Genomic DNA, 26826 nt, shown 5'->3' on the forward strand with positions numbered 1-26826 from the left:
TAGGTACATAAGATTCTAATCCTGAGGCATGGCTCTCCTGGAGCCATCTTCATTCCATCACTTCATTGGGCAAGTCTCTTGTGGTGATTAAAAGTATGGCCCCAAATAATTGATAGTCCTCCTATCGGGAAGTGGGGTCTGTGAGCCATGCCCTTGAATCTGTAATGAACAGAATGCAGTGGAAGGGGCACTGTGTGACCTCCAATGGGAAGTGGAAGAAGGGCATGCAGCTTCCACCTGGTTCTCTTGGGATGTCATGCAAGGAGTCCAGCTGCCTTGAGCTCTCCATGCTGGAGGGGCCAAGAGGTGCATCAGCTGTGTGAACCAGCTGCCGTGGAGGCGCCTTCCAGTTGAGCCCTCTGAGAACTGCGGTCAGGCCACGGCTGACTGCACCAGCATGAAACCCCAACCAAGAATCGCTTGACCTAGCTCCTCCTGCACACCTCACCCACTAAACAGTGAGCGAACTCAATGAGTTTCTGGGTAATTTATTATGCATCAATAGCCATCAGATACCTCTCAGCCCCAACGAGAGTTACCTGGGAGTGTTCCCTTATCTGTATTAGGGTAGGCTGCACTCTTCATATAACCCTAACTTACTCCGGGTCCATGGTACGGCTCACAGAGGTGACCCATATGAAAGCACATTGCAACCAAAATTGTGACTATCATCACAAGTATGTCAGAGAAAACGAAACACTGTAAAAGGCAGTCATCCTTGTTATTATAATTTCTGTGTTTTTCAAATAGCAAACAGAAAAATACTCTTAATGTGATGCCCAATTAACAGGAAACCTGGTGGAGAGAGATGGAAAGTGCACCTGTTACTCGCAGCACGAGAGAGCATGAGCCATCTCCTCCCTCCTTCACCCCTCACCCCCCCTGCATTTCTGCGCTTGTGTCTCTTGGTCAGCCCCACTGTCTCTCCTCTCTCGTCCTACTGCTTCCTCAGAGGCCCGTCTTCACGCCCCGCTTCCTCTGGCCCCTTTGCTTCCACAGGGGACTGAGGAAGTGAGTTGGCTGCCTTTGCTGATGGAATTGACCTGTGCTGAGACTGGTGAACAGAGAGGACCAGAGGACCCAGGTCCCACCCAGTAATATCAGGAGCAGTTCTCCTCCCAAGGAAGCTTCTGTCGGGACCATTATCTTAGTGATTAGGGGTTTCCACTCAATTTGCGGGCTCACTGCTTGCGCTGCGTGTCCCAAAGCATCAGGCAGGGGAGGAGCTCTTCAGTACTTAATTGCCAACAGTGAACTCCAGAGAAGAAGGAAGGAAGCAAAGAGAAAGACAATTCCCTCACTGTTTCAACTTCCCCTGCACTGCTCCCTGCATGCAGTCAGTCACCCCATTTCCTAGCTGCTGCCACGATGCCCACGTGGGCCTTGGAGTCACTTAATTTCAAACCACCTTTAAAGCCAGGTCCTCTGAGGAACAGATATTTGCTTTATGCTGATGCAATTAAAGAAGCTTGTTCCAATTTTGAAGCACACAAGATGGATGCACGTTAATAGCTTTGCAGCATTTGGCCTCCAAACAGAATGAGAAGTTCATTGTTCAGCTTTAATAACCTGTGCGACAAATCTGAGCACTTATATAAACTGGAAACCTCGCTCTTAACTGATTTTTTCCACAAATTGCTTCCTGAGAGGAGGATGCCTATCTCAAATCCTGTGAATATTCAGATGCCTTCTGTTTGTTTGGCAGCTGGCTGTCATCTATTTGGGGTGCCATAAAGAGAAATGCAGCAGGAAAGGAAATGGGACAGCCTTGCAAGATGGAAACTCAGTGCTCACCAGCACAGTGACTACGACAAGCCTGGTCCCAGCATCCTGTCAATGCCCTGTGCCTGTGCTTCCCCGATCAGAGGGCACTTGGTGCAGTGACGGACATTGGAACTCCTCCGGAGCATGCTAGCTCAGTCTCTTGCAGTTTGCTGTTGGCTTTGCTCCTCTTGCAGACCCCCTGCAAATGTTCTTTGTAAACATGTGGCATATTAATGAGAGCCTGGGAACCACAGGGACAATATGGCATGGCTCCCTGCAATGTACATGCTCCTGAGGGATGCCCAGGAGCTCCACGCATCCCATGAAAGCAACACTGCATCTGAGAAACAACTTCAGCAGTGGTTCTGTGGCTGCTAGAAGGTGTCCACCTGCTCTGCCCCCTCTAACTGTTTGACCAGCTTGCAGCCAGGAGACTCCCTGCAAAGAGTCTCGCACTGGGGGAAAAGCAGAGTGAACTCATGGGAGCAGGAAACACTGCTGTAAAAGAAAGCATCCACAGGGGCCAGCCTCGTGGCACAGAGGTTAAGTTCACACGTTCCATTTCTGTGGCCCGGGGTTCACCGGTTAGGATCCCAGGTGCAGACCTACACACCGTTATCAAGCCCTGCTGTGGCAGGCGTCCCACGTACAAAGTAGAGGAAGATGAGCACAGATGTTGGCTCAGGGCCAGTCTTCCTCAGCAGAAAGAGGAAGATTGGTGGCAGATGTTAGCTTAGGGCTAATTGTCCCCCAAAAGAGAACGCATCCACAGACTGGATGGGAATCTCAGATTATCTCTTACCAGATGCATGACTTTGGGCAAGATTCTTCATCTCCATCAGGCTCAGTTCCTCATCCATGTGGTGATCATCTTAATGCCTTTTAGGGACATGTGCTTTCACAGTGGGCACATAGAACCTACTCGGTAAATCTTAGCTTACAAATAAAGTTTGTTTCAGGCTTATCCCCCAGGAGTAGACCTTGAGAAAAGGAACTGAGAGCAAGAAGTTGGTTTGAGTGGAGACTGGAGGGAGCATGGGGGAAGTGGTGTGAATCATGGAGCTGTCCCCTGGAATCCCTCCAGGAAAGTACTTGCCCCACTGCTTCAAGGAGGGCAGTTACCCAACAGCCTCCAGGTGCAGCCCACCCGTCAGGATCTGCCTCTGCTGGGGAGCTCCAGCATGCTCTCTGAGGCAGCCCCAGCCAATGGGCCGCGGGGGTCCCTTCGCTCCCACCCAGTAGGACACTCCTTCCTGCGGAATGTCACAGGATTGGCCAAGACTGCCTCAGAGTGTGCCACAGCCTGAGGCTCTCCTTGCCCCATCCTGACCCCCCTTTTCCTTCCATAGGTGTCATGTCTGCATCGCAGAGCCCTTCCCTTGCCCGATCTGCTCCTACCCTCTTGTTCCCCTGCACAGGCATTGCCCCCAAGAAACTGCTGGTATTCCTAATTTTCTCTCAGTGTCTGCTTCCTGAGGACCCAAATGGCATGTGGGAAAGTGAGACAGGGAAGGAAGGAAGCCAGTTAGTGAGCAGGTCACTGCTGTGGATAGCTCGTGTGCAGTCTGGGGACTTCTGCGAGATGGCATGGGACTTTGCCTCAGACTCGCCCGTAAGGGTGAGGAAAGGGGCATTTTCTGCTCCACCTCCCATCCAGCTTGTCTGGAGGCAGGTCCCGGGCAGTGAGTGCTGGTACCTCCTGATTGTCCTGACTGGCAGGAGGCAGGCAAACGGGCCAGGGTCCCGGAGGGTTGACTTCTAAGTGTGAGGAACCAAGACGAGGTTCATTTTCAGTGCAAGGCCCCAGGGAGCTGGAAACCATTTGGGACTTTATCAGGGACCAAGGACCCGGGCGAAGGTGATGGTTTCCAAGGACTCGGGCAGGGGGACAGGGCAGCAGTTGCTCCTGGTGACAGGTGTGAGCATGGAGAGCAAGCTCTCAGTGTGAGTTACAGGTGCCCAGAGCAGGCCTCCACAGGAGGGTCTGAGAACAGCGAGTGCACAGGCAGTAGGGGCGGGCCTGGGACGGCCTCTGCTGCACAGGTTTATTCTTTGGTCACTCACTTCCCACTCAGTGTCAGAGTGGAAGAACAGCAAGATGGGGGAGACCTCGATGAGAACCACCGCTGAGGGGTGGCCCGGTGTTACCATATCAACCCACAGGGGCGGCCTCAAAGCCTGTGTCCACCTGGCTTCTGGTCCTTTAAGCTGAACCTCACCTCTGCCACCAAGTAGTTAACTTCCTGAGCACTTTCACCTGTGCTGTTACACATTCAGCTTATAAAGGATATCACGGAAGGGCTCAGTATTTTCTAGCCCCTTTATTGAAGACATCTTGGGAAGAGCGTTCTTATTCGAAGGAGTCATGATAAACACAGAATTTCATATCCTAACTAAGGGACCATCCAGGATAAATCAGTAGTGCTCAGTGGAAAACCCCTAAGAACCGTAGGCCAAAGTCAAGGAGGAACGCGGAACTAAGGGCAAGAACTTCCTTCCTGATGGCAGTCGTGCCGCTTTGCCAAGAGAGGGGCAGATGGTCGGTAGCACTGCTGACTGCTGCTTAGAAAGCCTCAGAGAAGGAAAAAGGAAACGCAGATGGCACATATCCAAGGTGCAGATATTTACAACTTGAATGTGGAATCCACTGAAGAAAATATCACCATGCGGAGGAAGGTTGGAAAGGTTTGGGTTGGTTCTGCCACCTTCGCCCTGCCCCAACTGACCACAGCCACCGCTGACCAGATCAAGTCCTCGTCCACCAAGGGGCGCCGAGAAGCAGAATGTTAGAAATTCCTTCTCACACGCATCACCAGGAGCAGCTGCTGCCATGTCCCCCTGCCTGAGTCCTTGGAAACCATCACCTTCGCCCGGGTCCTTGGTCCCCGATAAAGTCCTAAATGGTTGCAGCTCCCTGGGGCCTTGCCCTGGAAATGAACCTCATCTTGGTCCCTCACACTTAGAAGTCAACCCGCCGGGACCCTGGCCCGTTTGCCTGCCTCCTGCCAGGCCTGTTTCTTCTGGCTGGGTCTGTGGAAACTCCCCCGGGCTTATCTGCAGTCTGCAAGTCTTTTTATTAAATTTGTTTCCCTGAATTTTCTCTAAACATCCTGGTAACTGTTTCTCCTCTTTCAGAAGAACGTTTTCAGATTTGACATACCTTTAAATTATTTTTTTATATAAAGTGGGATCTAAACTCCTGAAAGGAAAAGAGATCTAAATTTGCTTTGATTTGGGTTCTCCTCAAAGCAGATCCTGAGCTAAGGACTTGGGCACAGTCCTTAATCGGAAGGTGTCCCCAGGAAGCACAGAAAGGGAAATTAAAAGACAGTATCCAAAATACGTTATTTCCTGGGGTCGACCTGGTGGGGTAGTGGTGAAGTCCGCATGCTGTGCTTCGGTGGGCTGGGGTTTGCAGGTTCGGATCCCGGGTGTGGACCTACACGCCACTCATAAAGCTATGCTGAGGCAGCAGCCCACATACAAAATAGAGAAAGACTGGCACAGATGTTAACTCAGGGGCAATCTTCCTCAACCCAAAAGAGGAGATTGGTAACAGATGTTAGCTTAGGGCCAGTCTTCCTCACACACACACACACACACACACACAAAAGTGTTATTTCCATACAGTGAAAATACATACAATTGAATGTATACATACAATACATACAAAAATTCCATACAATTAGCCTTTAAAAAGATGGAAATTCTGACACATGTTACAACATAAAAGAATCTTGAGGACGTTATGCTAAGTGAAATAGGCAGTCACAAAAGGGCAAATACTATACGATTCCACTTACATGAAGTACTTAGAGGAGTCAAATTCATAGAGACAGAGAGTAGAACAGCGGGGGCCAGGGGTTGGGGGAGGGAGAGAATAAAGAGTCATTGTTTCATGGATGCAGAGTTTCAGTTTGGGAAGACAAAAAATTCTTGAGCTGGATGGTGGTGACAGTTGCACAACAATGTGGATGTACTTAATGCCACTGAAATGTACACTAAAAAATGGTGCAATGATAAATTTCGTGTCATGTATATTTTACTACAATATAAAAAGTCAGCAGGAGATGTACTGTAAAATAAAAGCTGATGTTGATGGTGAACTACGGCCAGTCCAGAAGGAATGAAGCAAGAAGAGCAAGCAAAGGGGCGGCGCCTCACGCACACAATAACAAGCATCAAAACAAACAAGGACTGGAAAGTGAGATGCTTTCTCCGACTGTCCCCCATCACAATTAGGCCACTGTGGCAGCCACACTGTGGAAGGGAAAGGGTTTGATTTCAGTGGTTATGTTAATTTCCATAAAATAAATCAGACTCTGAAATCAGCAAGCTTTGCAGCCCTTTGCATGAGTTTAGAATATAAATGAAACCTATTTCTCTCCCAAGATAATCTAGGTTAAAAAGCAATAACCCACGGGAAATCTATGAGCCATTTCACGGAATGACCTTCTGCGATCTCATACTCCAGGGTTATTTGTGGGCCCACAGATCTGCGGTTTAACATCATCGTAGTACTCAGTGACTGTGCCTCAAGCAGGGCAACTGGAAATGGCTGGTGTGCCTTTGCAGGAGAAGCAATGACAACAGTAGCTAAGAGGTGGAAGGAATTTGGAGGTTTGCAGAAAAGAGCTAGGGGGTCTTTGGGAAATGAGGGGTGTGGGGGTCTTGCCTGTCTCACCAACAAACATTCTTGTGATTGTAGAGGAGTTTGCCAAACATTTACTACGCAAAGAATAAGAGGTTCCCTAGCTTCAGTTGCACATGACCCTGGTAGCTTGCAACCTGTTGGGAACATGGAACAATCATGGGTGGTATTTTCCTTCTAAACCAACATCACAGGCCAGTGAGGAATGTTCACAGAGGAAGCACAGGAGGCCTGGTCTTCCGTTCATGTGACAAGGGACAAAATCGCCTGTCTAATCCACCCAGAGCAGTTCCTGAGGGATGAGTAGTGACTTCAATAAAGTTCTGTTTAAGGAATTTTTGTCTGATTGGACTGAGAGGCAATAGCAAATGAAGGTGAGATTTATTGCTTGACATATTTCTGGATTCTCTGCATACACAGGTTTCATGAAGATAAGCTGGTAGAAAATTTCAGCTGGAAGGGAATACGGTTTATTTAGTTCAAACTACTCACAATCTGAATATGAATTACACTCCCAAACTATTTCTAAGTAAAAGGAACAATTCATAGCATCCTTCTATGATTTTAGAAAGAAATCACAGTCATAGGTTGGAGCAGCCCTTCATTGCCATGGTGAGAAGGTCCCCGCTCCCCTCCTGTGTGGCTCCTCGACACAGCCCCTCAGGAGCAAGGCCAGGGATGGGTCATTAGTCTGCCTACTGTGAGTCCCGTATAAAGAGGCAAGACACTAAGATAAAGTCATTGGGGTTCACTCTTATATCTGGGATGAAAGTGAGCACAAGGGGCCAGCTTGTTTTGCAGTTGTTATCACTAAAGCATATTTTGTTGTAATGTGCAACCACAGACAAAAATGACCATGAAAAGGTGGGTGCATCACCAGAGAAAATACCAAAAGTAAACAGAAATGAATAGTCTATCCTTCAACCGCATGGTTCATGTGAACTCATCACATTCAACATAGCTCTTGAAGCCCAGAGGACGGCAGAGAGAGGCAGAGGAAAAAAAGCAGCACAGGGAGCTCAGAACCAGGTGTATAGAAGAGACTATGCTTTTCCCTCTGATGCAGACGTCGTGAGGGAGCTGGAGGAGCCAGGAGCCTTTCTAGGGAGGGTGTAAGGACAAGGCCTGGATGGGTGCAACTGTGCCAGGACTGGACGGGGGAAAGGTAGCCAAGGTCCAGAGTCTGGCAAGAAGTAGGCAGGAGAGCAGTGGCACCACGGGGCCCTTGCAGCCGGGCCCTGACTCTCATGGTAGGAAGCAGGAGGGGAGGAAATCCATGGGCTGGGCTGGGGGATCCAGAAACAGCAGCGGGGCTGTGGGCTTGGGTGGTGATGCTTTTGTCAAGGATAAAAGGAGCATGGGCTGGTTTCCCAGAAGAGGTTATGCTAGTAAGCAAGTGTATGGAAAGTAAGATGCAAACGTAAACAACGTAAACACGCCACAAGGAAGACGACCTGTGGTCCATGCAGCTGGGAATCAACTCGTGTTCTCCTTACCTTTGAGAAGTGTCCCAAAAAGAGTTTTGACAAAACGATGAATGACAGTGTGGTAAGCCGTTCATAAGAGAAACTGAAATGCCCCAAATAATTAAGGTTGAGATCAGTGCCACCTAGGCCCTTCCCTGTGCCATCTCTGGGGCCACCAGCAGCTAGCCCAGGAGGGGATCTCCAAATCCTCACAAATGAGCTTTCGTAAAACCACGGCGCTATCCCAACCTCCCAGTTCTTCAGAAATTTGGCCTGAAAGGGCCTTCCTACCTCTGTGAAAACCAGGGTAAAGTTGACTATGGAGACCACCCCACAGCTCCCCTCCTCCTTTGTTGAATCAACTCAAATTTATCTCCTTTGCCAACTCCGAGGTAAGAGAAAGACCCTACCATCACTGCCCCACCCTGGGGCCCACTGCATTGGCCAGCCAGTGTCTCGCAGTAGCCACAGGAAGGAGGAAAGCCCTGTCCTGTCTGGTTCCACACTAGTGCTGGCCTCAAAACCACATCCAGAGACCTGAAAGACCTAAAGGAGGCAGCAGCCTTCATGCTCAGAAGGTGAGCGCAGAGCCCAGCCTGGAGAGCAGCAGCCCACCCAGCCCGCCAGCTCCCAGTGGCCTCCCTGCTTCAGCTTCTCCGAGTCTGGGCCAGGCCTGTGTGCAGCTCTGCGGCCGAAGCACCAGCTTCTTCTCCAGACTGCTTGTGTTGTCAAAGTGGGAGGCAGTGAGAGACAGACATAGGTTCCAGTTTCTCTTTGCTCCCTCCCACTTCACATCCAGCTCTTCTGCCCCGGCTCCTGGTCCTGCCTCACCAGACACAGAGGAACGTCTCCTCTAGCTCTGACAGCTGCTGAGGCGCGATCCCTACGAACGCCTGGTCCACGTCACCCAAGGTGACTCTGCTTCTCCAACTGGATCCTCATTTCCTAGGTTGTGATGACTACGACATACAAGGGTTTTCAGCTCCACAGTTGTCAGTTCTGTTGTCGTCGTTGTTTCTAATTGCTACTACATGGAGTTTAATAAAAGGAAAATGTGACCAACTTTCCAAATGATCTGAAACATTCATGTTCAGCATTTCATAGACCACGTTGCTGAACATCTGACAAGAAGTTCTAGCTCTCCGCTGCATGTTTGTGTCCTGTAAGTTCAACCGACTGAAGAGAAGAGTGATCCTGCAGAGAAAGAACCACATCGAAGGGCTGGCTCACCCTCCGCACCAACCTTCACCTCACCTGCGGGCTGAGGCCCTGCACCCCCAGCTCAGTGAGGCATGCCCCATGCCAAAGCCCCACTCTTGGTCTCACGAGGTCAAAGTCTGACGTCGTCCCTCTCACTCCAGGTGTCAGTGTGGCCCCAGGGGCCTCAGGATGCCCTCATCTGAGAGCACAGCGTCCTCCGAGATTAACTTCTGAGATTCCCCCTCATATCCAACCACTTATGAAGGCAGCCAGAAATCACTAGCCTTGCTTATTTATTTATTGGTTTGTCAGTTAGCTTTTACTGAACTCCAAGCCGTCTCAAAATTTAGTGGCTTAAAACAACAATCTTTTCCAACTTTGGCTCCAGATTCTGTGAAGGGGCAACTGGGGCTGGGCTCCGCAGAGTTCTCCTGCCAGCCTTGTCTGAGATCACAGATGCATCTGCTGTCAGCTGCCAGTCGGCTGGACAGCGCTGCCTCGGGAAGATGGGTGGCTGCTGGCTGTTGGGGATGGTGAGACCACGTTATCTCTCTTTGTTCAACAGGCTGGTCCAGCTTCTTCGCATGGCGGAAGTGATGGGGAGCCAAAGAAGAGCAAGAGAGGGCAAGCCCCAAAACACATCACTCTTCAAGTCACATCATACTTGCTATTGTCCCGTTGGTCAAAGCGAGTCCATGGTCAAACCAGAGCCAGTGAGGACAGGACCACTCCAGGGTGCAGATATAAGAAAGCATGAAGAATCAAGAGCCATCACTGCCTCAATCCACGGTGAGTCCCCATTACTTCCACTGCACTCAACAGTTGCTGTAGTCCTCCTTCAGTCTATACCACCAACTGCTAGCCAGCCTCCTGATCTCCATCACACTCTTTCATTCATTCCCGTAATTCTGCTAGAGTGTCAAAAAGGTCAATCTGTTCCAATCTCTGCCCTGCTTAAAATGTATGGAGTACTTTCTGCCCTTTTCTAGATAAAACCCAAATCTTTTAGCAAGGCATACAAAATCTTACATTATACCCCTAATCAAGCTTCCTAGTACAAACCATAGCCTCCCCTGCTATTGCCCCCAGCACAGACACATGCACACTCACGCCCACACACATCACACACACACCACCCCCCCCCCCACATCACAGATGACACACGAACACGTGTCACACAGCACACACACACTCATGCACCTCGGGCTGTGTGCTCAAAGCCCTGGCTGTTTCCTGTGTGTCACTCTGCCCTAGGGACACTTGAGTCCTTACCTGACAGGTGACCCAGTGACAATCAGCCAACATGGAAACCAAACGAGGGCGCCTGAATCAGCCCATGTTTTAAATGGTACTAAGGCCCAGTTCCTCTGTTATGTTTAGATTTTTAAAAATAAAAATAAGATTATAATATATCCTTCCATAACCTTGATGGGTTCTCTTACAAATCCACAGGACCACCACTCTGAACACAATGCCACTGAACGGAGCAGAAACCAAAACTCTTGCCTTTGAAAAAAAGTGTATAGTTGAATAAGAGCCCTTTTCAAAAGGTACACTGTCTGATGTAGACACGGAGAGCAAAAAGTGCGAGTTCCACTTCACCCAGCCAGTGGGTGTGGGTCACCAAGCGGGGGAAGGATGCCTGAAAGAGCGATCAGGGTGAAGGCCAGAGGAACACTGAACACACAGCTCACTGCCTTCGTGGTTTGGCCTGGGACTTACTAAAAGTGTCAGAGATTCAACAGGATCAGATCCTCATTGACAATAATCAAAGTATGAGTTCTAGAGTAAAGAAAGCTCAGGTGTGTCCTTGAGGGAGCTTAAGAATTCATTTTAGGGATAAATCAAGACCTGATGCCAAAGAGATGGATGCCATGCTAAGAAGTACCCAGCAGCAGTTCTCAAACGACACTGTATGTACAGCAGGAAATGGAAGGTTCGGGTTGAAAGTCCATTAGACAACAGTAGACACAGCTGCGCAAATTCTCAAATATACTTCCATGTAATTTTCTTGTCTACATTCCAGAACACAGAGTAATCTGAATGGTATTATGTTGGCTTAGAAAACATACTACCTTACGAAGTATGGAAAACAAGAACTAACACAATAACAATATTAACAATCAACAGTAAACAGAGCAAAGAGATCATTTTTCCTGAGCTGAAAGTTTATGCCCCTACTTCCTCGAGGTCACCAGCTGGAGCTAGGTGGCATCACCAGTCACCCCTTCGCCGAAGTCCTCCCTGAAAGCTTGTCTCTCCTTGACATCGCAGGACAGGAATTAGCGAAGGCAGCGGGGTCAAGGACACACTTGTTTGGGGGACAACTGATCTTTTGGGTTATCTATAAAGAAAGAAGAAGGGGTCCACTCAGAGGGGGTCACAGTGAAGGACAAGAGTCACAAACAGTGCCGAGCTGAGGTTCAAGGCTAAATGTGCCACAGGGCTAGCATGTTATGATAGAGAAGGGGGACAATGGATGTGCCAGTGTCCAAAAAGAAAGAAAATCATTTGCTGACTAGAAAAGGCTGTCAAGGAGGGGCATGAGAGATGAGGAGTGTGTGCAATGTTTCCCAGGCAGGAAGGAGGACTCTGAAAGACCCACCAGAGCCAAGTCTACCAGGGACGGGCCATGGGTGGGACCTGGCGGCTGTCAGGTTGCCCTGTGCCCACCCTGGAACATTAGTTACTGGATCATAGAATTCCAAGCAGATGCCATCATCACCTCCGAAACCTGTGATCCAGCAAAGCATGAATCCTTCCCCCATGTCACTTTGAACCTGCCTTCTTGCTCAAGACCACATCGACTCTTCTTCCCCCAAACTCCTCTGGCAGTGACTCCTCCTTCCACATCTTCCTTTATGAGTGAGCTCCATCCCTCTGGGTGGCAGTGTGGAGGAGGCCTTCTTCCTCACTCCCCACCACGCCACCAGCGGGGAGGATCTTCTTAGATTTCCACCTCCATGAGGACTCTTTCTTTCCTCAAATTCTCAAATGCTCCCAGTGCCTTCTCACATGGGCCCAAATCCTTATGTCTGCATCCATGGCAGCCATGACTTTGGAATGGTCCATGTGCTGCCTTGTTCTTGCCTCTATCCACACCTTCAGAGTCTCCTCGGGCTCCTCCAATCCCCACCTCTGCTGCTTGACCCCTGCCTTCTTATTCCCACTCATCCAAATGCCAGCCACTGGGCTCCCAGACTTCCCCCAGCCAGAAACAACCCTTCACTTCTTAGTGCCCAAAATGTTTAGAATGTACAATTATTGTGGAGTTTTCTACCCAGTTTTTCAGTACACAGATATCACGTGCATATCAATTTTTCCAGATTATGAACTTCCTGATAGCAAAGGCGAATGTGTATCAATTGGTTTCCTGAAGTCAACCTCCCCCCAGAAAGACTGCCAGCTCTCTCAGATGTCTGTGCCCATGGGGGGCGAGGGGGGCACCATGATTTACGGATACATTTCCTCTGGGAGCGCAACCTCCATCCAGCCTGGGTGCCTCTTCCCTGTGGTCTTACGTCATAGGGCAGACCAGCAGTGTGACCGAGGTCCGCAGAGGAGCAGATGTTCCAGTGGATAGGGGATTCTGGACAGATTCAGGACTCGGTCTGTTTGGTGTGCCTGCCCTGGGGGTGGCTGCAGAGGCAGTTTGCTGATGGGGCATACCTCTTCACCCAGGGGCACTGTGTGGGTAGGATTTTGAGGTGACACAGAAGGTCAAGCAAGCACAGCTGTATCAAGGGGCCCAGGGAAGTGGGCTCATTTGTGCTGGCTGGGCTGAGCATCTTTCTGAGTCCCTTAGACCTTGAACAAGGACTGTATTTAATTTGCTGTAAAATTTACTTCACTCTATCGATGAAATAGTACAGAAGTTAGTGGAGCTCAGCATATAGCGTCGAGAGGATCAGTGAGGAGTGACAGAAAGTAATTTCGCATCATTCTGTTTATCCTGTGCACTCAACATCTAGTATTCTAATTACTTACCTAGCATCTTCATAAAGCATGCTCATTGCCAGCCCTGCCCTAGGCAGCACTGTGCCTTCACCAACAAAGCTCTCAATAGCATAGATGTGTGCAAGTGGAAAGTGTTCACAGGTGTGTGTTGGGTGACTGAGTCCATGATCACCCTTCTAAGGCATGTCCTGAATGATTAAGGAAATGACAGCTCTCTATCCACCCAGGAAGGCCACATTCTATCCAATCCCTGTCCCCAAGCATGTGGCCTCATGGGATCCTCGGGACAAGAAAGATGATTAAGTCTGAAGCTGGGTTTTGTTTTTGTTTTTCTTGCTCACCTTTTAAAGCATTAGAGTACAAACCAAGACAAATGATGGCAATCGGAACCAAACTAGCAACTTCAGGGGACTCCGGGCTGCAGTTAATGCTGCAGCAACCCCCGCCAAGTTGCAACACCCCATTCCTGGGCCCGGGGGCTTCCATGTGAAATATATGGGTGCACCCTCCTCTTTCAGCTCCATGTTGCTGTGGGCTTCAACAGAGGTGGCCCTAGGAGCCCAGATCCGGCAAAGCTGTCCCAAATTTGCAGTACAGCCCCATGGTTGGTGTTCCCTGTGGACTTCCTTCCCCGGCCACCCAACCAAGCACGGCAGAAAGAATCGGCCCCCAAAGGAACACCAACACTTTGGAATTAAAATAGGAGGGTGCACTTCAGTCAATCCCAGAGCCGTCTGTGAGAGGACAGGACAACCGTGTTTGAGTAAAAGCTCTCAGGTCCTTGGTGGAAGGGGCACAGCAGTTCCTGACGCACGTCCTCTGAGAGCTCGCTGCGCTGAGAATCCCCCGTGCCTGTTTTATCTGCTTACGGCGTCTCCCCACTGCTGCGGAACGCTCACCATTGCACACAACGGGAGGAACCAGAGACACAAGACGGGGGTTCTACCAGATTGCTGCTATTTGAAAGCAAATGAGATCTTGCACAAAATGGCGGGAGAAACAATGCGGAAGAACCACAACAAGCAGTCGTCCTTCAACACAGTCCCACAGCGCACGATGCTCTCCCTCAGTCCAGGGAAGGGCCTACTTCACCTGGCAGTGGGAATGTCTATTTTTAAAATAAATACTGGCACAAAATAACAGGAAATAAAGGGCTTTGTTGATGAGTGGTAGTGTTGACCTGCACTGCCCAATATGGTAGCCACCAGCCACATTGGCTATTTAAATTTAAATTAATTAAAATTGAATCAGGGGCCAGCCCCATGGCCAAGTGGTTGAAGTTCTGTGAGCTCCACTTTATTGGCCCAAGTTTGCGGGTCCAGATCCTGAGTGCAGACCTACTCCACTCATCAGCCATGCTGTGGAGGCATCCCACAGACAAAGTGGAGGAAGATGGTGTGGATGTTAGCCCAGGGCTAATCCTCCTCAAGCAAAAAAAAAGAGAAGGATTGGCAATGGATGTTAGCTCAGGGCAAATCTTCTCACACACACACACAAAAAAATTTAATCAAATTTAAAATTCAGTTCCTTGGCCACACTAGCCACATTTCAAGTCCTCTAGCCTTGTTCAGCATAAAGTGGTCAGCCTGGTTCACTCTCCCAAAGGAAGCCAATATACCCTCCAGACAGGTCGTAAAGTCATGATGGAGGGTCGGGATGAACGCAGACCTAAAATCAGGCTCTTGGAGGTGAGTCCTGGTTCTGCACTCACGTGCTGCTGGCAGTGGCTGCTCCTGCCTCAACTTCCTCATCAGCAAGAAAAGAACCTAAAAATAAAGTCCCAAGCATGGAGAGTGATCACAGGGTTAAACAAGATGTGACAGAAAGACTGTGAGCACAGTGCCTGGCGTGCTGGGAGAGCCTGGTGACCGCTACTTCCTATATAGCTCCTCGCACACTCACTATGAAGTGTCTACTGTGTGCAAAACAGTGTCCTGAGGGCTGGGATGCAGCAAGGAGCAAAGAGAAAACCCTTGCCTTCATTAAGCTTACATTCTTCCAGGGAGAGACTGACAACGAACAAGATGGACAAAAGCATGCAGTGTATTGTCAGGTAGTGGCGATTGCTCTGGAAAAAGGAGAGTAGGAGGAAGGGTGGGTCACCTGGGAATGGGCCTGCCATGTGGAATGGGGAATCAAAGAAGCCCTCACTGAAGGGTGATAACTGAGGGGAGACAGGAAGGAGCTGAAAGAGGGCTTGTGGGTATCTGGGGGAAGAGAGTTCCAAGCAGAGGGAACAGCCAGTGCAAAGTCCCTGAGGCTGGAACCTGGCATGATGGAGGGTCAACAACGAGGAGGCATTGTAGCTAGGAGGGAGGGTGTGAGAGAGAGGTGGTTAGAGACAAGAAGAGGTGGGGGAGATGTGAAGCCCTGAAGGCCACGGTAAGAGTTTTCTGTCTTTGTTTTTTAATAAAAATGATATATATTTAAGTAGTAAAATATGATGATTTGATATACACATAGTGAAATGTTTACTGCAGTCAAGCTTATTAACGTATCCATCTCCTCACAGAGTTACCTTTCATTTTGATGTGGTGAGAGCACCTGAGATCTATTCTCCTAGCAAATTCCCAGCACACAGTACAATATTATTAATTATAGTCACCATGCCGTACACTAGCTCTGTAGGATTTATTCACCCTACATAACTGAAACTTTGTACCCTTTGACCAGCAGATGCCCACTTCCCCACCCCCACTCCTGGCAACCACCATTCTACTCTCTGCTTTTATGAGTTCAGCTCTTTTAGATTCCACATATAAGGGGGATCATGCAGTATTTTTCTTTCTGTGTCTGGCTTATTTCACTTAGCAAAAGTCCTCCAGCTTCATCCATGTTGTAGCAAATTGCAGGATCTCCTTCTTTTTAAAGGCCGAATAATATTACAATATATAGATAGATTCAGGATAGACAGATAGATAGATAGATAGATAGATAGACAGACAGACAGATAGAGAAGATGTGAGATATATATATACATGTCACATCTGTATCCATTCGTCCAAGGACCAACACTCAGGTTGTTTCCGTATCTTGGCTATTGTGCATAATGCTGCAATGAATGTGTAGTGGGCAAGAAAAGGGAATCAAGTATGACTCCAAATGCCTTAGTCTGTACGCCCAGGATAGAGTTGTCCTTCCTATGGAGAAGGCCAGGGCAGAGCAGATCAGTGGAGGGGTAGGGGGACCAGAGCTTTGTTTTGGACATGCCACACCAGAAATATTCTACCAGACATCCAAATGGAAGTGTTGAGTAATCAGTTAGATGTCCAGAGTTGAAGGAAAGGTCAAAACTCAAGATCAAGAAATTGGAATCACCACTGCATAGAGTTTTTTAAACTCATGAGACTGGGTGAAGTCACCATGAGAGCGAGCATTATAAAAAGGAAAAGCAGTCCAAGGGGGGAAGCCACGCACGCCGAGGTTCAGAAGCTGAGAAATGAGAAGGAACTAGTGAAAGAGATAAAGAGAGAGCAAAGAGGTGGAAGAAAGCCCAGCCGGACATGGTGTGCTTGGAGCCAGTGAGGATGGCATTTCAGGATCAACCACGTCTGATGCTGCTGCTGAGTCAAGCAAGATGAGGACCCAGAACTGATCCTTGAGTTTAGCAATGTGGAGGTCACAGTGACCTTGACAAGAACGGTTTCTGTGGAACAGTGGACTCCAGCCTCACTGGAGTGGATTCAAGAGACAAACACATTCTCCTGTTATTGGCTGAGCCCTGGAGCCAGGCTGCAGAGGACAAGTCCCGACTCCACAAATTATTAGCTTGCAACTTTGGCAAAGTGTCTGTGACTGAATTTCCTCACCTGCAGAGTGGAGATAATAATAAAATTTATTATTGTGAGGATTAAATAAGTGGATAAATGCCAAGTGCTTAGAGCAACGTCTGACTCACAGGCATTGCTCAATAATGTCAGTCATGATTTGTGGTTGTTGACATTATTAGTATTCATGACACAGATCACAGGAGGTGACATGTTTTCCTAAGATTGTTTAATGCCTGATGAGAGCAGAAATCAGGTCAGTTTGAGCTATAATTTGAAACAAAGTTGTCCAAGTAGGCAAATAAATAACAGTCCCTTCAGACTTTGCCTTTCCATTATTCACACTACGCCAGGCCACTGGGATATTTGTAAGTCTGTCTCTCAGATATCATCACTGAAGGCATTAAGCCACATGCAGAGCCATTCTTAGCTTCCTGTGTCAGCATGAGCAAAGGAGTAGGGATGTGTCAGGATAGCATGAGCCCCTGTGTGTGTCCGTGGAGATGTTGCTGGTGCATTGGCAACACTTGTTCTCAATTTTATTTAAAAATTAAAAAAGATAATAGTTCATCACTGCTTTAGGAGGAATGGAAGCTGATCTCCAAGTCACTGCAAGCTGGGCGTCTTGCAGCCAATCTCTTCTGTGTCATCAACAGTTGAGCACGTGGTCTGTGCTTCCTGCTTCGCTTCCTCCATCAGTCCTGCAACCTTGGGGTAGGATAATGCATGGAGAAGAAATACACGTGAAGAGGGACGAATCAGAGGAAAGATCAGGGCGGGGGTTATCCCCATTCTCCAGGCGGAGTTCTCCAGCCTCAACTGTCACTGCTGCTCACTCTTGCCTCAACCAGTCAGAAATATTGCCCTCAGGCCACTGGGAACCCCTGGGCATGAAGATAGCTCTCCCTGATGATAGTGATGCTGACCCTCTTTTCATGTGCCCAATGGCTACTTGGATGTCCTCCTTGGAAAAATGTTTATTCAGTTCCTTTGCCCCTTTTTTAATTGGATTGCTTTTTTTTTAATTGAGTTGTATGAGTTCTTTACATACTTTGGATGTTAATCCCTTATCCAATATATGGTTTGCAAAAGTTGTCTCACATTCTGTAGGTTGCCTTTTCGTTTTATTAATTGTTTCTTTTGCTGTGTAGAAGCTTTTAAGTTTGATGTAGTCCCATTTGTTGATTTTTGTTTTTCTTGTTTGTGCTTTTGGTGTCATATCTAGAAAATCATTGCCAAGACCAGTGTCAAGGAGCTTCTTCCTGACATTTTCTTCTAGGAGTTTTATGATGTCAGGACTTACGTTTAGGTGTTTGGTCCATTTCAAGTTAATTTTTGTGATTGAGGTAAGATAGGGGTCTAATTTCATTGTTCTACATGGTTTATTCAGTTTCCCCAACACCATTTGTTGATGAGACTATCCTTTCCCCATTGGGTGCTCTTGGCCCCCTTGTTGAATATTAATTGACTATTTTCTAGCTATATAATTTAATCTTATATGTTTTCTTTGTCTGTTTTCGAGTGTAATCAACTTATAGATAGATATTAATTTTTAATGCAATTTGAGAATCTGTGTCTTCTTTTAATGGCATCCAGCCCTCTTATATTTATTGTAATCTCTGCTATGTATATTCTTACTTCTATTAAATTGTGATACGATCTGAAGAGTACCACGTTTCATTTCCTTTTATCCCCTCTAATGATTTAGTAGGTTTACATTCTGGTTTTAATTGTTCACCTATAATTCTTTATTCAAATCAAGACAAAGGGGCTGGCTCCATGGCTGAGTGGTTAAGTTCATGCACTCCGCTTCAGCAGCCTGGGATTCACTGGTTCGGATCCTGGGCACAGACCTATGCACCGGTTATCCAGCCATGCTGTGGAGGCATCCCACATAGAAGAACTGGGATGACTTACAACTAGGATAGACAACTGCATCCTGGGGTTTTGGGGAGGGAAACAAGAGGAAGATTAGCAACAGATGTTAGCTCAGGGTCACTCTTCCTAAAGAAAAAAAAAAGAAAAGCAAAAAAAGGCTATTGCACTAATTAAAGAAAAAAATCAAGACAGAAAATTTGTCTTTTGCATCTGCTTCCTCATGTGCACTAAATGTGGACTTTAGCATGGTTTTGCTTCCTCATATTCTATCCCAAATTTTTCAGTCTTTTAAAACACAAATTGGACCTTTGAGATTTCCACATGATCGATTTTGCATTCTTTCTTTTCATCAAATATTAGTTATGATATAATCTTGTAGATTTGCAAGTATGTACCAATAATTTAGGTTAACTCGACCTTTCACTGGTCTCAGTGTTCATAACCAATCCTTTACTCACACAACTTCCTCATTCTCCAACTATTCTGAACATCTCCAAACTATTTCTGAAATACAACTTCTTCAATTTTTTTATCAAAAGGTAAAATTTAGGTATATGTCTTTGAGTATTGGACTATGTAATCTCTAGACGTAAATAAAATTTGTGTGTGATAATCTTCCCCCACCTCAAAAAACAATATATATTATTTAAATCCTAGTGCAGAAGTCTGAATTTGGTTCCCTTTTTTTGTAACTTTTTCTTTCTGAATGTTTGTCGGACAAAGATACGGCCTGTCCTCCTCCTAATGGGAACATTTTTCCTGGACATCCAGGTGTTATTCCTTGGGGATCTTTGTTTACAAAAAAAAAAAAAAGAACCCTTTCAATCTAGACACTTGGGTCCTGGGTCTAGACACGTTTCTTTCTTTTGTTTTTTTTCCATTTTTTTTATTTTTTAATTTTTTTATTTTAATTAATTCATTTATTTATTTTCGGGTGTACATCGTATTTCAAATTCTGTGTAGATTACATCATGTTCACCACCCGAAAACTAATTATGGTCCATCCCCTCACATGTGAGCCTATTCACCCCTTTTGCCCTCCCCCTCCCCCCTTCCCCTATGGTAACCACCAATCCAATCTCCAATGCTATGTGGTTTTTTTGTCATTGTTTTTATCAAGACACTTTTCTTGAATTATACTAATTCAAAAAAATAATTCTTTTGATTATGGCTAATGTTCCAGTTGTCCATGTTATCTCTTCAGGCCATCTATTTTCTTAGTTTGCATTTTACTCTCTTTATCCGTCAACCTTTCTCTTGGAGATTACACCTATTTGTCACATTTTATGCATTCTCCCAAGGCTTCCCAAAGGCCCCGTCCCCACATCAGTGACTTCACTACATGCGCTTTATCGCTGCAGAGGCCCATCTTAGCTCTGCTATTAAATCTTTATTCAACTGGGGCATTTCTAATCTCATTGCATTGTCTTTGCATCTTATCCTCTTGTGTTTTCATACCACCTACTCTCCTTTCATCTCAGTATGACTTCTCCTTGTCACTTTCTGCTCTAGGATTACACAGCCATGTCATTTACATGTTACTGGGGATGCTAGTTTTCTAAATAAGCAATTCTTTCCCTGGATTGAAATGTGTTTTCTTGGGGGAAGGAGGGTGTAGACACTATTTTCTTTTTCTCTATTTACTCATCTTCTAAGGGATGTAGAGTTAACCTTGTGTTTTGGCAAATGGTGAGCCGCATTACCTGTTTTTACCTCTGCCCAGCAGGTCAGATGGAGAGTACGTTGACAGGTGGTTCACCCATGAGCTGGACTCATGCTGATGTGAGATTTTCATCCATGCTGACCTCATGCTTTGACACTGTCAATTCAAAGGAATGCAGGACTATCCTGGTTGCCCACACAACCTGCTTCATGGGCGTGTCCTTTCCCTTCCCTGACCCCGGGTGATTTCCTCGTGGACACAACACTTACAACATTTCATATGCCACCACAAGGTGCTAATTTGCCCATTCCACCGTGTTTTGTTTCTGAGTTGTCATAGTTTCTGAGTGGACACACTGAGAAAAGTACTTATACCAGGAGGAGATTCTGTCCTGCTTTCTGCTGACTTGGCTCCATGGCCTCTAAGCTCAGGGCAGGCTCTGGGACAGGGACATGCACCTATGTGCCTCATTCTGGGTGGGCAAGGAGTAAGTTTCGTGAGGCAAAGCATACACAGATCACCAAAGCTTCTCTTAATCCAATTTTATCTGGGTTTACTGTTGGTAGAAATTGCTCCAAAATTTTGGAAATAAACTCTTCATCAACTTCAGTTTTTATATTTTTCGGTTTTCATCTGTCTCCTAGCAAGAATTTGAAAATACCTTCAAGGGCTACAATTTAACATCCTGGGAAATACAATAACTGTGAAACTTGCCCACTTTGTTATAACCTCAGGAAACTCCCAGAACTTAAGTGGGATATCGTAAGGACCCCACATCTGTTGTTTTTCTTCCTGTATCTGCTCCATCCCAAATCAGAGTATAACGTCTAATTTGGTACTTCTGTTGGAAACTTGCTTTTCTCTCTGGATGCCAGCGCAGAGGGGTTTCCCTCTGATTCTTGCCCAGGAAATGCACAGATATCCTCAACCACTCGTATGAAATAACAACAATATTCCGGCTCTTTCCAGACCAGGGCAGTCAGTGATCATTTCATTTATCTCTCGTCTCTTCAAAAGGGCTTTTTGTCAGCTTTATCAGCTATAAGTGGGCCCCAGGACTCAATAATATCAGTTCAAGTCATGAAATAGAATTCTCCATTTTAGCATTATAAATTTTGTGATGGCCCAGAGCCCCTGCCTGGAACTGCATACTATTTGGAAAGAAGGGTTCAAATTGTTACAACCTAAATAAAATAAGATGAGTGCTACCAATTACAAATCTCACACTCTGGAATTTCCAAAGGAGACATCAGTGTGCATTTCTGCCTGTACATAATTCTGCTGTGCTTCTTAATATCTCTTTTGATGACTCTCACACAGCCAGTTCTGATAAATTTTTATATATGCCCAAGTGATATCATCTTTCATATACGAAATCCAATTTGAACTTGAGAAGGAAAAGTTGAAACACCTTAAATACAGAGATTTATTATTTTTTTAACCTGAGAAAGATTACCATTTTCTATCGTTTGTAACTTAACTCTTCACCAACCTCATTTCCAAGCCGGATCCACGTTCCTTTATGGAACTGCTCAATTTTACAACAGCACGAGAAGTCATCTGGGCAGGCAGCTGTAGCTTAGAGAGAAGCTTGTCTTCCACGTTGGAGTACAAACCGAATTCTGTAATGAAACACATTACCTTGGCTCTTTAATTTTTAAAAGTAGAAATGAGATAACTCTTTGTTGGGGCAAGGGGAGGTTCCCGTTGACACAGGATCAATTCCCAACGGGCCCTGCTACAGGTGAGCAAGGTCGATCAAGGTAAACATTTTAAAGAAAAATGACGCCCAAGGAGAGGCAGACAATGAAAACACCCACAGCACTGTACTAACGTCCTCACGTGGCTGCCGAGGGGCAGCACTGCCCATGTGAACAATTCAGGAGGGAAATTTCAGAACAATGTACAGTGATTATTTTTTAATTACATTAATTTTCCCTGTAATATTACAAAGAGAGAATGAAGTTCATTTTTCAGTGCTCTCACCAGCTGAAAGATCCAATTAAAATTAAGAGGGGAAACTGATTTTTCTTTAGGTTCAATTAAATCTTTCCTTTGGTTAGTCACAGCTGAAGGCAGAAAACGGGCTCGCCTAGAATTTCATTGTCAGGGGAATTATTGGAGCAGGCTTCAGCTGCTCCCGTTCTCAGGGCACCAGTGTGAATTCGATGTCTGGCTACAGTACCATTCTAGAAACATTGCTGACATCAGGAAGAGTCCGTCTTCAATCTAACGTCTACCACCAGACACTGTTTCTCAGACCAAAAGGTAACCAAGGTCCTTTTTATTTCCTCTGGTCTATTTTTTGAAAAGTATATTATTGAAAAAGATATGCTAAAATATCTCAAAAGAGGAATATGCATTATGCCAAATATTCAAAAATGTGAAGGTTAAATGTGTGTACCAAGGTTCCTGGTCCTTGAGGATCGTGCTGGCCATCATGCAGGAGAAATGCTCTGTGTGCCCCCTGTACCCTCGTGACTCCCAGCACTGGCTCCTCCACATTCTGCCTCAAACCACCCTTCACACTGCTGCCAAAGCAGTTCCTGTTTGAAAATGTGAATCTTATCACACCCCACCTCTACTCAGAATCATTCACATCCTTCAATTGTCTTCAAGACAGTTGAGAATCTTAACACTCAGGGGGCTGCATCTCTCCACTCCCAAATCTCAGGGCTCCTGCCAGATGGGACACAGCTTTATGAACACACTGGACTCCCTCACACTCTCTCTGCCTCTTCTCCACCTGACTAACTTCTCATCTGTCACTCGAGGGCAGTGTTCTCAACCTTGGCGCTATGGACATGTTGGGCCAGATAATTCTTTGTCATGGGGCTGTCATCTGCATTGTAGGATGTAGCTTTGACCCACTAGCTGCCAATTGTACACTTTTAGTTGTAACAACCAAAACGTCTCCAGATATTTTCAAATGTCCCCTGGGGGGCAAATTACCTGAGGCTAGAACAGCTGAGCAAGGCTTAGGTGATACCTCCTTTGAAAAGCTTTCTCTACCTCTCCACCCACAGGTGGAGAGGTACCCTCGACCTAGAGTGCTGTCTGGAAATTGTGCTTCTATTTATCCGCCTCCCCACAGGAACACCCCCAACAGAACATGTAGCATGCAGTAGATGCACAACTAATGCTATTGGACTGGTGGATGGTTGGATGGAAGGATAGATCGATGGATGAATGGAGGATGGAAGAGTGGGTGGGTGGATGGGTTGGTGGATGCATGAACTGTCTGACTTCCGGAATTAAAGAACATGTCCATTTATGTGTGACAGTTCCAGACTTCAGGTCTCAGAAATTCTCCCCAGGCACAAAGCAGAGGCCATTGGTCACTCAGCAGAGAGCATGAAATGAAGGATGGAGAATAAGCCCTCAGTCAACAGGGTCCTCCTCTGGGTAGAGTTGGGACCATTTCATCGAGATTCTGATTTTCCCCGACGTGGGGAAGAAAACAAAGAACTGATGCTGTGGCTACAACAGTTGAGAAGATTCGTGCTTTGAAATAATATCAACCGCTTAAGTTATATTTTACTTCAGCAAAAGCGTTATTTGTACTTGAAATATCTATCAATTTTCCCCAGTAGAGAGGACAATTTCACATAATGTGGAAGAAAGTTTGAATCCTCTACACAAAGTACAGCTTTCAACTTTGACCCAGAGAACAGATGAACCCTCCCACTGCTGCCTTCTCAACACCTAGAGCAAAGCTCTTCCTTATCAGCAGTGAGCCAGGTTGTTGACTGGCTGCTGGATCCCCAGAGCTGCTTCAGGAGAACCTGAGCTGGGAGGGCAGCATTTCTCTGCAGCCACGGACAGTGACCTAAGAGTGGAAGCTTCATAGAACTTCCAGGATCCTGGCCATTAAAGAGACACTATTTACACATCCCAGTCAACAAAGTACTTCCAGGAATCCTCGACATGAATCACTGCATTGCCTAATAGCTTTTAAGTTCCTGGGAGCTCAAGCTTCAAGACCAACTTCAACTTCCTTCTGATCCACTTTCATTCTCATGCCCAGCCATTTCCTCTCACCATCTATAATTTAGCTTCGACCTCTACATATTAAAGTTTCTGGGGGGCTCAGCCCTTGGTCTTCTCTCTTCTATGGCCTTGCTGACCTTGAGGATCCATTCTAGGCTCTTGGCTTTAAATACCATCTATTCACTGGTGACTGTAAACTTGTAACTCTCATCCTCACCTCGGCCCTCAATTCCAGGCTCATATCTCCCAAGTGCCTATTCAGTGACTCCATTGCGATATTTAATAGACGTCTCAAACTTGCCATACCCGAAACCCGTCTCCCAGATGTCGCCCAGGAAGCTGCTCCATCCACCGTCCTCTCCTAGTGGCACTGAATCTAGAATTCTGCCGCTCACACTTTTCCATATGAATGTCTGCACGGATAAGTTAAAGCCAATTTGTATTCCAAGTAAAGGAAAAATAAGCTATAACTGAATTCTTCCGTGGACCCACAATTCCTGCTTAGAGAAGTAATAAAAACATGTGGACATGCTCTCCCATTGCTATAAGGAAAGCTTAAAGCTTAACTCCAGCCTGAGCTGATGAAAGAATCAGATTCCCCAAGAATAACAGTCACCAGTCTGGGGCGCTTCCTGTGTGATAGGCCCTGTTCTAAGTTCTTTACAAGCATTTGTTCACTCAATCCACACAGACACCTGTATTATTATTACACCCCTTTTACAAATCTGGAAACTGAGGCACAGAGAGGGTAAGAAACTTTCCCAACAGCAGTATGTGTCAGAGCTGGCAATCTGGCTGCAGAACTCATTCTCGTACTTACCCCACTTTGCTCTCTGGACCTCATTGCATCTTCACAGGCATGCCAACTGCAAGCCCTGCACATAGTTGGGAAAGCCTCTGAGCAGGAGTGGGATGCTGACAGCATACAGACCTCACCAGAGCTCAGTGAAATTGGGCAGCATTTCCTGAGCCCTAGGGCCATGGGTGCCTGATACCACTACCTGATTCAGAGTCCTTGATCCAATAAGCTTAGGGGACATATGATTAAGCAAAGGGAGCCAGGGCTCTCGAGGCAGGACTTCCAGGACAATGACAACGCTAATGTGCACACAGGGAGCATGAAGGACAGGAATGGAATATGTGGTACTTCCTTTGGCAATTTGAAGACAGAGCCCTCTTTAGGGGGCAACTCAAGGTGAGTTTTCTATGAACCAACTTTGAGAAACCTTCCGTTAAAAGGACATGTCCCTGGCCCAAGCCAGCTTCTTAAGGAGACATGGGGACTATTCCTTTTCTTTCTTCTCCATCTCAGGACTTTGAAGAAGCAAAAGCAAGGTTATGAGGCAGAGAAAAGCTGTGGGCTTCCAGAAAGCATTAGATCAAACTCTATTTTCAATCCCCTCCTTCAACTTTCCCCAAATTAGACAAAGTTAGTTTTCTCACCCTGTCAGGGGCCGTCTTCACCCAACCTTGAGTGCAGGTTCTAGAATGGACCAGAAAGATCTTTACTGCTTCAGTCCAGGACCAAGGGTTGCAGGCTGTCTTTATTACATAGCCACAGTTGGGACTGTATGTTTTTAATTTTTCAGGTGGATTATCTTCATCTTCCATATTGCCTGATTTTAACCTGTCATTGATTTCACGCGTGACGTTTTTCATCATCAGAAACGGAGCCTGTGTAATCATCTGCAAACAATGGAATAAGCCTCACCTGTGAATGTCTTAGAAGAACCCTTTCCATCCCTCTCTGCATACGAGAAAGCAGACTCAAGGCGACACTGTTTCTGTCCCACCTTCTTCTTCTGCCTCACAAGCAAACTTCACCCAGAGGAAGCTTCACACATACTTCGCAGAGTTATTTCACGGCTGCAGGCAGTCAACAGGTTCCCCTCCCCCCGTGGGAAAAGTCTTTCTCTGCCAACTCTAACTGTTTCAAATTCCTATAACAGTGATTTTTATCTCATAATCATCTATAAATTTGAAAATGCAAATATCTCTGGGAAAGCCATCACTTGTATCAAATTTGTCTTTCCCAGGAGTGCCTTTTGATAAGGGAATAAAGACTGGATCCTGAAGGGAACCGGGTCGTGACCTAAAGTGGACGTATGGTGATCTCAGCAGGGCGAGCACAGCATGCCTAGGGCGGCTGCATCGCTGCCTAGTGCTCCTAGTGAGAATTGCCCCCCATTACTTTGAAAAGATTGCTGTGTTCATGCCCAAAGCTGCTTTCCGTCATCTCCTGCCTGTGCTTGTCATTTTCTAAGATGTTGGGAGTGGACTAGGCAAACTCTACCTGAGGGTATTGGTCTGTAACGGTTGGTTAATTTCCTTCAAGTAGTGTGCTAAAAAGAAATACAGGAATAAACTCTGTTTATAAGGAAGGAGGGAAGCAATGGAGGAGGGTGGGACGGAGAAGGCAGGGAGGGAAAGAGATGGAGAACAGAGGGAGGGCGGGGGAAGGCAAATCCTTCCAACCAAGCCTTTCCCACT

The 26826-nt window shown here is 46.5% G+C and overlaps 1 long non-coding RNA gene across 2 annotated transcripts; it reads right to left on the reverse strand.

Moving 5' to 3' along the window:
• Nucleotides 1-17024: 17024 nt before the first annotated feature.
• Nucleotides 17025-26170, reverse strand: LOC138920090 (uncharacterized). 2 transcript variants are annotated; one of them, XR_011430754.1, is made up of 4 exons: nt 26048-26170; nt 21839-21968; nt 20387-20502; nt 17025-18744 (listed from the first exon to the last, which is right to left on the reverse strand). It is a non-coding gene; the product is annotated as an uncharacterized lncRNA (long non-coding RNA). The 2 variants fall into 2 exon arrangements; XR_011430753.1 differs by lacking the exon at nt 20387-20502.
• Nucleotides 26171-26826: the final 656 nt, after the last annotated feature.

The sequence above is a fragment of the Equus caballus genome, chromosome 22 (genome assembly GCF_041296265.1).
Source record: "Equus caballus isolate H_3958 breed thoroughbred chromosome 22, TB-T2T, whole genome shotgun sequence".
Lineage (NCBI taxonomy): Eukaryota > Metazoa > Chordata > Mammalia > Perissodactyla > Equidae > Equus > Equus caballus.